Raw genomic sequence first — 9765 nt, forward strand, 5'->3', positions numbered from 1 at the left:
TCTCATAGTACAAACCCGGAACTGTCCACCCCCCCCCCCAAAAAAAAGAGGCAATAACTCCATGTCTCTGTGTATGGATGGATGATGGGCATTCAGCAGGTTGCCCATGCCCAGCCGTCCAACCTGGGGAAGCTGGGACAAGACTTGAATTGTACTAAGTCTGAGCTGGCAGCTTGAACATAGTATCCTTTTCTACCATTTAATAACTGAAGCCCGATGGGACACCTAGCAGCAAGTCACTTCCTCCAGGGAGACCACAGTACCTATACTGTAGGAGTTGACAATGTTTCTGGCTCCATATTCTCTATCTCTCTGTAGAATGTGAGACTAGACCTCTGGGGCATGGTGGATATCATTCATTTATCATTCCTCATTGCTGAGTCACAGGCTGGTCCCAAATCATGGCAAAGACATGAAATAGTCAGCAATATCTATGCCAAAAGGGGTATGCCAATCAATCTCACCCTCATAATTCCTGTTAGAAGTGAGCCTTGATCTGTGATTGTGGCTTAGTGGTAGAGTGCTTACCTAGCGTGCACTAAGCCCTGGGTTTGATTGCTCAGTAGCACACAAACAGAAAAAGCCAAAAGTGGGACTGTTGCTTAAGTGATAGAGTGCTAGCCTTGAGCAACAGAAGCTCAGAAACATGTCCAGAACCTGAGTTCAAGCCCAAATACTGGCAAAAAAAGTGAGCCTGGTGAGACATATTCTTCTAGGACTCAGAGGAAGACCGAGGTTATAGGTAAGAGGTAGGGTAGTTGGCAGGTGCTGATGGCTCACCCTTGTAAGCTACTCAGGAGGCTGAGATATGAGGATCCCAATTGCAAGCAGGAAAGCCTATATGAGACACTTTTCTCCAATTAAACATCCAAAAAGACAGAAGTAGAGCTGTGGCCCAAGTAGTAGAGTGCTAGCATTGAGCAAGAAAGCTCAGGGATAGGATGGCATCCAGGCCATGAATTCAAACCCCAGGACTGGTACACCCATGCAGACACACACACACACACACACACACACACACCAAGATAGAACATTTGCCAGTCAGCCTGCAAAAGTGTCATCTCTAGCAACTCAATATTAAAAAAGAAAAAAAAAGAGGGAGAAGGGAAGAAAAGACTTGCTCCACGAGGTGATATAACCAGTGCAAAATTCCACAGGAGTTCTAAGATTTGGATTCAGGACAGAGGGTCATCAGGCAGAGGTCCAACATGGGCAAAGGTCCTGAGGTGTGTGTAGAGCAGATGGTGTGGGTGGGATAAAGGTTCTGTGGCTTCAGACAAGTCTGGGAGGACATTCAAGGTTGGGTGAAGGTTTGTACTTGAGTCACAGGTAGTGTACATGGTCGGGTCCCAGAATAGGGCCCAGGGGGAAGATTAGCTTGCTTTTTACCAGGTACCCCAGCCATTTCCTGTGGCTGGAAGCTTATTTTTCACAACTCTTGACCCTCAGACCTCCTTTGCATGGAGGAGTCAAGGCAAACACAGGGAATAAAGCTTGCTTAAGAAAAGCTTCTCGTCCAAAGCCACCAGTGGCTCAACCCCTGTAAATCCTAGCTATTCAGGAGACTGAGATAGAGATCGTGGGTCAAGCCAGCTCAGGGGAGGAAAGTTAGTGAGAGTCTTCTTGGTAATTAACTACCAAAAGCCAGAAATGGAGCTGTGGCTCAAGTGGTAGAGTGCTAACCGTGAGGGAAAATGTTAAGTGACCAGAGCCCAAGCCCTGAGTTCAAGCCCGTGTACTGGCACAGATATAATACAGAAAAGCTTTCAGGAGCTCCTAGTCTATTGGGGTTGAAAGGCTAGATCAGCTGGGCACCGGTGGCTCACACCTGTCCTCCTAGCTCCTCAGGAGGCTGAGATATAAGGACCACGGTTCAAAGCCAGCCCAAGCAGGAATCCGGGAGACTCTAATCTCCAAGGAACCTCAAGAAAACTGGAAGTGGCTCTGTAGCTCAAGTGGTAAGCTAAAGAGCTTGGGGACAGAGCCCAGGCCCAGAGTTCAAGCCCCATGGCCAACACCTGGCCTGTTTGACCGCCCTCTGTTGCTCTAGGCAGAGTACTTTCCAGCTACTGAGGGTCTCCCAATGTCTAGGTGTCCTACAAGTCTTGAGAGAAGCCTGTTTGGAGGCCATTACCTATAGAGCAAGCCACAGTACCCGAGAAGGGATGAGCCTTGGGGCATGGAGATAATCAGAATGGCATCTGTCATGGGTGTAATATGGATCTGAGCAGTAAATTGACATCTCAGACCACGGTTCTGGGCTAGGAGGGCAGAAGCTGCAAGATATCACACCAGGTAATGCCCACTCATGCAGGTATCACAAGAGTGTGAATTTGTCAGGCACACCTTGGGCAGGTGTTGAGTTTTGGCTTATGAAAGAATTTTAGGCTCAGGAATTCACAGCTGTCTGGTTGCTGCTTGTAGCAGTCGCTGGCCCTGGAGTCCCAGGGCTCAGAGGCCTGCTTTCCTCACCAGTGCTAGGGGGCAGATGAAGGTCTGCAATTGTGGGCCGACTACAAATAAGCATCAGTAGTGTCCTTCCCATGATCCTGTGGGCCTGTACATGGATGTATCTCTTGAGAGTTTACTGTGACTATGCCTCATGACTGCCTCCAGTTCTAGTTCAGCTCATCATAACCAACTTCCTGTGTGTGTTTTTTGTGAGTGTGTGCATAAGCATCTTGGGACTAGGGCTTGATTTCAGGGCCTGGGCTCTGTCCCTCACTTTTTTCATTCAGGGCTAGCACTCTTCCAGTTAAGCCACAGTTTTTCTTCCAGCTTTTGCGTGGTTATTTGCAGAAGAGATTCTCATAGACTTTTCTAGCTGGGCTGCCTCTGAATGGCAATCCTCATATCTCAGACTCCTGAGGAGCTAGGAATATCAGAGCATGAGCTATTACCAACTGGCCAGTTTCTTTCTTGGCTAAAACAGACTACCTCTCTTCAGCTGAGCACCCATCTACAGCTACCCCTCCTAACCCATACTTCAGATGAAATATAACCTTCTCCCCTGAGAAAAAAGAAATGGGATTAGGTTTGAGCTTTATGTTCTTCACACAGTCAGGGGCTGCTGGGAGCTGATGTGGAGGCCAGAGATCTAGGCCAGGGCAAGACAGCTGTTAGAACAGAAGAGATTATGAAAACACAGCCTTGCAGCTGGGTGCCAGTGGCTCATGCCTATAATCCTGACTACTCAAGGCTGAGACCTAAGGATCAATCAAGATTCAAAGCTAGCCTGGGCAGACTCTTATCTCCAATGAATCGCCAAAATGATGGGTAGCAGAGCTACTGTAGTTCAAGTAGTACAGCACCAACCTTGTGCAAACAAGCTAAAGCATACCACTGAGGCTCTGAGTTCAAGCCCTGGTAAACACACACACACACACACACACACACACACACACACAAACACACACACACACATCCTTAGCAGGTACCAGTGGCTCATACCAGCAATCCTAGATACTTAAGTGGCTGAGCTCTTAGGCCGGCAACTTGAAGCCAACCCAAGCAGGAAAATATGTGAGACACTTCTGTCTACTAAACTACTAAAATAGATGAAAGGTGAGCTGTGGTTCAAGTGTTAGAGTGTTAGCCTTGAATCAAGGAAGCTCAGGGACAGTGCCAAAGTCTGAGTTTCAGCTCTAAGATTTTTTTAAAGACACCCCAATCAGACCATAAATCCAGATTTTGGTCATTCTGGATCTTACTTCTACTCCTGCCACTTCCACAGCACAAGTGGCCGGTGTGTGGCCAGAACTGGGTTAAGAAGTGAACTTACACAAAGGGGACATAGCCAGGTCAAGGATAATGCCACAGAACATTGAGGTACTAGCCAAACCAGTTTCTCATCCCCCAGTTCCTTGGCCCTAGAGGAGTCATACCCTCCTGTATTGTGTGGTGTGAATTTTACTACAATTCTGAACCCTTCCACCTAATACCAAGAGTCATGAGCAATAATTTATTTTTTCATATTAAGATGAGTGCTAAGTGTAGGATACACTTTGAATTATTACATTAATTTATTAAAAATTAGTTTCATTTTTTCCTTTCTACATCTGCAGAAAGTAAAATTATATATTAAACATTCAATATGAAGTAATCAATTATAAGTAAACTATTTTTCAAATGATATACTATCAAACTGTGATTTGAGTTATAGTTCTAACAAATTGTGATGTAAACAACATTTAATAGAATTACGGTAATGTTTTTTAAACTTACCATCTTGTTATTGTTTTCTAATTCTGTCATTTTTTATTCTTGATCCAATTCATCTCTTCACCTCAATTGTTTAGTTTTCTATTTTATCTCTATTGGTTTGCTGATTATGCATCTTGTTTTCCCTTTTTAATGACTGACATGATCTGAAAATCTGTATGCTAGTTTATTACTTCCTACATTGAAGTCAAATTACTGCTCTCCACAGCTGTTCTACTTTGCTTTGTATAGTACAGAATTTCCCCTAGTCCCACCGACTGTATTGCTGCTCTCATATATTTTATTTTATTTTTTATTTAAATTTTGTTGTCAAGGTAATGTACAGAGTGGTTATAGTTACATAATTAAGGTAATGAATTAATTTCTTTTCTAACTTTTTACCCCTTCACCCATTTTTCTCCCTCTTCCCTCCCAGCGCACCTCTCAAGATCGTTTCCAACCTATTGTTTTGTGAGTATCACTGTTGCATAGGTTCCCCCTTTGTCCTTTGTCTCACTATTTTGTTTTTTTTTTCCTTCCCCTTCCCCAGTTCAGATCAACATATTTACAATACACAGGGTATCAAAATCAAATACAGTGACTACAGGGGATAAACCATAGGTGGGGAAAACACAAAAGGATAAAAAATCATGGAGTACATTAAGAACAACAACAACAAAGAACATGTCTTGGAGTTCATTTCACTTAGAATCACCTTATAGGGTCATATGTACATATCTGTTGAGCTATTCTACTCATCTACTAAGATTATCCTTGATGTACACAATAATGCTCCCTATTACCCAGTAATCCCACTTCTGGGCATTTAACCTGATGACCACAAACAAGGCCACACTAAAGCTATCAGCACAATTATGGTTATCGCAGTAATATTTAACATAGCTAAGATATGGAATCAACTCTGATGCCCCTCAGTAGATGAATGTATCAAGAAAATGAGACACACACACTCACATACACACATACTATGCTTCCATCAGAAAGAAAGATACCACCTCATTTGTAAGGAAATGGAAGGTCTTGGAAAAAATCATATTAAGTGAAATAAGCCAGACTTAAAGAAACATAGTTCCCATGGATTCCCTTATTTGAAATAATTAGTTACATCAAGGATAATCTCATGTATTTTAATTTGACTGTTTGTTCTATGTTGAGCATGCAACATTATTGCTATACTGTTTGTTATCATTTCTGCAAACAAGGAGGTATATTGAAAGTATTACATTCATCTTATCCATTACTGAAAGAAGAACAACTAAAAGAGCAACCCCTACTAGGAAGAACAACTCCCACTTACTTAGCTTCATTCCTATGTAAGGCCAGTGTTGTCCCCTGTATCCTCATATTGTACATTTCAACTCTATACCTCATATTGTATTTCTAGTATGTTCTACATTGTCAACTAAATGCCCCAGAAGTTCCACTTTGCTTTACTTTGTTTTAAAAAATTCTGTCTTAATATTTGATGTTGATGAGTGTGTGTGTGTGTGTGTGTGTGTGTGTGTGTGTGTGTGTGTGTGTGTTTACAAAGATCAGAACACAACATTTTTCTTCATTTTGAATACGTCTTTCAGGTCATTGTAAGTTGTGGCTAATGGGAGCAATCTCTTGTTATTTTAAGAATGAAACAGAAAAAGATATTTGTGCATGTATCATAGTTGCTTTATTAGTCTGTAGTTGAACACTGAACATTAATTTATATCTTGGCTGCTCTTGTGAATAATGTGAATAAAAATGAACTACAGATATATTTAAAAGTTACCCAGAGAGAAATAATCACATGATTGATGGTTCAACTTAACTTTGGATTTCTATAGAAACTTGCATACTACTTTCTACAACGAGGATACTAACCTGTTTTTTGACCAATAGTGTAGAAAATTTCCTTTTTTCCACACTCTCACCAAAATTATTACCTTTTATTCAAAGATAATAAAGGGCAGTTTTTTACTATCTGCAGTACCCTATACTGGCATTAGACTTAAATCCAACCTCCTAAATGCTTGGAATTACAAGACTTTACCACCATAACTGGTTCCATTGATTTTTTTGATGAGTTATAATATTTATGAAGTTGTATCATAGTAATTTTGAATTACATTTCTCTAATGACTTGTGCTCAAAAAGTATTAAGGCAGCTTAGAAGTTGTATTAAACACAACTTTGTAAACCCACAGGAAATTTTCAGGGCTTTTTGGAGAACATGTCTATTCAGACTTTTGTCCATTTTTAATCTGGTTTCTGGTTAATCTCATCTTTAATCTCGCTAAACCAGATCAATAATTAATTCAAGGTAGTAGAAAAGAAAAAAAATGTAGCAACTCCCAACATTTTTCAGTTTTCAAAAACATGGTATTGCTTAAATCATTTTCTGTTAACAATTGACTCTATATAACTCAATTTAGTTAGACCTGTTACAAGGCTGTAGTTTATTTATTTTACATTGATTGCTCTTTCCAAAGCCTGTTTTTCTAATATCCCTTGGTTTCTTTCAGTCTCAAGTAGCTCAGATTTCAAACTGAAGAATAAATGGAAGGAAGCAAACAAAAAAAAATACAGTTCCTCTCATCCAATGATGCCTGTATAAGAATGAGGAAAGAGTTCATCCTTCTAAGGACCTATGATAGGACAACAAAAAAAGAATTTATTCTTCTATGTCTTCTTTACCTTTGCGATGTAACTAAAATGTTGTAAAACACAATATACTGCTCAGATATTTTTATGTTTTATCAGTTTTGCACATTTTCATATGGATTTCACCTCAGTCTACAACATTCCTTCATCATCCTGTCCCTGATATTTTTACACTATCAAGACATAAGATAACCAATTTGATTTACAGCATGAGAAGTTATCCACCTGGCCTCCTTGGAAGCAGAGCATGATCAATAGATATTACTTCTGGTTGCTCACTACATGTAATGGTTTCTGTACTACTTATCACATTCTATTTAGTATTTTAAAAAGACTGCTGGCTAAACTCAAAGCTCATTCCTAGAAGTTCATGTTAAGTATTTCCCACTTTTGTTCCCTTAATTGTTAAGATAACATATGCTATCATGCTAATGTTATTACCATTTTAGTGTTGGGAAAAATTGTAATTAAAAGCAGTAAGTGCATGGCCTAAAGACACATACAGTGAGGAATGAAATGAGTCAAAGTTTCTGGAAGTCTTTCAGCAATACACAAAAGGTAGATAAAAATCTCTCCATTCTATGACACTCTTAATTCAATATTCATATTGTACAAGAAATAATAGCATACTAAATATTGCCCATGGTGATTGTTTTCTGTCACATTTGTTTTCAACACAGATTGTGTTGGAGACATTGTTTTATCATGCACAGAGCCGAGCTTATACATTGAGGTCCAAAGAGAAGCAAATTTCTTCTGTCCCACAATTCCAGTACCCTTTTTAAAAAGTACTAAAAATTTAAATATCATCACCTACCGTCTTATAAGTATCCAAAAATAAAAAAAAATCATAAATAACCACTCCAAAATGTTTTAAAATTGGAGATGCTAATACGTGCCCCTCTGAAGTAAATTTTCTTCTACTTTTAACGTTATTCTGAAAGCCTTTGCTTGTTTGTCACACCTGTAATCCTAACTACTCGGGATATCTTCTCAGGAGCCTGAGATCTGTGGCTAACAGTTGGAAGCCAATCAGGGCAAAAGAAATTCATGAAATTATTTTTCAAAAATTTTAATGAACTAGCAAAGGGCCAAGAATGGAGATGTAGCTCATTTAGTAGCTCACCAATCTATAGAGAAAAGGCTTAGCAAGTTGGTGCAGTGTTCATTATGACAGGTCCCTTGTATAGAATAATTGAATGTCTCATCCTACACATCTCTTGCACAACAAATATCTGGAATTATTTTGTTTTTGACATGTCAATCTTGACTTTATTCTTAAATGTGTATTTATGTAAGAAGTACATGGTTCTAAAATTCTTTTAAACTTAGTTTTTGATGAATTGTCTAGTTTAAGAAAATCAATTACAATTTATATATATATATATAAAGTTCTGTGCTCAATTCAGCATCACTGATTTCAAACTCTGAGCATGCCAACACACATGCAAGTGTTTGAGCACATGCGTGCGTTAACACACATATTTATTCAAAATACCTTCATATCGGAGTTTTTCATGAATTTCTTTGCTAACGATATTATATGAGTAAAATAAAGGAAATAAACTCTTCCATCTCAGAACAGTTTTATACGTTCTTATTGTAAAAATACTGCACAGATGGGTAACACTTACATGAGCAAGGTAATGAGTACATTTCCTAACAAGTATTGTTACCTCCTCCTTTATTGTTCCCCTACCATCCCTTCCCTCTCACTTCTACAAGTCCATTAACCTCCTCCCTTTCCCCGCCTCAATTGTAAAGTTCACTTTACAACATAGTTTCTTGTGAATCTCATTGTTGCAATGGGTCAACCTGTATCCCTATTTAAGCATTTTGTTTTTTTTTTTCCTTCCCCTCAGCAAATTAGAGGAGAATATATACAAGATGTAGGCGCACCAACTTCAAATACAGTGAAAATAGGTGTTATAGCATGGGGGAGGAACATATAAAGAAACAAAAAAAAATCCACACTGTAGGTTATAAGTATGTGAGAAAAAATAGCAAGAAAAAACCACTTGTGTCCCTAACTTGGGGTTCATTTCCATTAACATAACCTTATCTGGTCATATACACATAACTTTTGACATTTTCTGCTTATCCCAGACATATAGTAGTTATTGAAAATTAGAGAAACCATGGGACCTATGTTTCTTTGGACTTGGCTTACTCTACTTAATTTTTTTTTCCAAGTCTTTCCATTTCTTAACAAATTGGGGGATGGAATGCTTCAGGAATTTGCCTGTCATCCTTGCGGAGGGGCCATACTAATCTTCTCTGTATCATTCCAATGTTTTAGTATATGTGATGCTGAATTGAGCACAGAAATTTTTTATATATAAATTGTAATTGATTTTCTTAAACTAGACAATTCAACAAAAACAGTTTAAAAGAATTTTAGAACCATGTACTTCTTACATAAATACACATTTAAGAATAAAGTCAAGATTGACATGTCAAAAACAAAATAATTCCAGATATTTGTTGTGCAAGAGATGTGTAGGATGAGGAATTCAATTATTCTATACAAGGGACCTGTCATAATGAACACTGCAGCAAGTGTTAAGGTTTGTTAAAAGTTTTAATGTTTTAAATATATTAATTTTGGGAATTTGCTTATATATGCCAAAACTGGGACTGTTTGGTAGGTCATAATACTTTTCTATAAAGTATTTAAGATTTATGGTAGCAGATAAATACTCCTAAGTATGTACATTTCAGAGTTTATAGAAACTTTACTAATGAGAAGTTGCAAAGTCTTTGTGTAAAGGAGCAGAATAAAGAGCTGATTATGTTAACTACACAGTTTCTGCTAAAACTGTAGGCCTTCCTTACTTTATATGTAAGTGAGGAACAAATGATGATATAAGCCATATACAAATTATGAGATGAACTATAAATGGTCATCTT

General features: G+C 38.6%; 1 pseudogene; it reads right to left on the reverse strand.

Annotated features, from left to right (window-relative positions):
- Positions 1–9063: 9063 nt before the first annotated feature.
- LOC122097137 lies at positions 9064–9178 on the reverse strand (annotated as a pseudogene).
- Between the last annotated feature and the right edge of the window lie 587 nt (positions 9179–9765).

Source organism: Dipodomys spectabilis, unplaced genomic scaffold (assembly GCF_019054845.1).
Source record: "Dipodomys spectabilis isolate Male_0828 unplaced genomic scaffold, ASM1905484v1 ptg000415l, whole genome shotgun sequence".
Taxonomy (NCBI): domain Eukaryota; kingdom Metazoa; phylum Chordata; class Mammalia; order Rodentia; family Heteromyidae; genus Dipodomys; species Dipodomys spectabilis.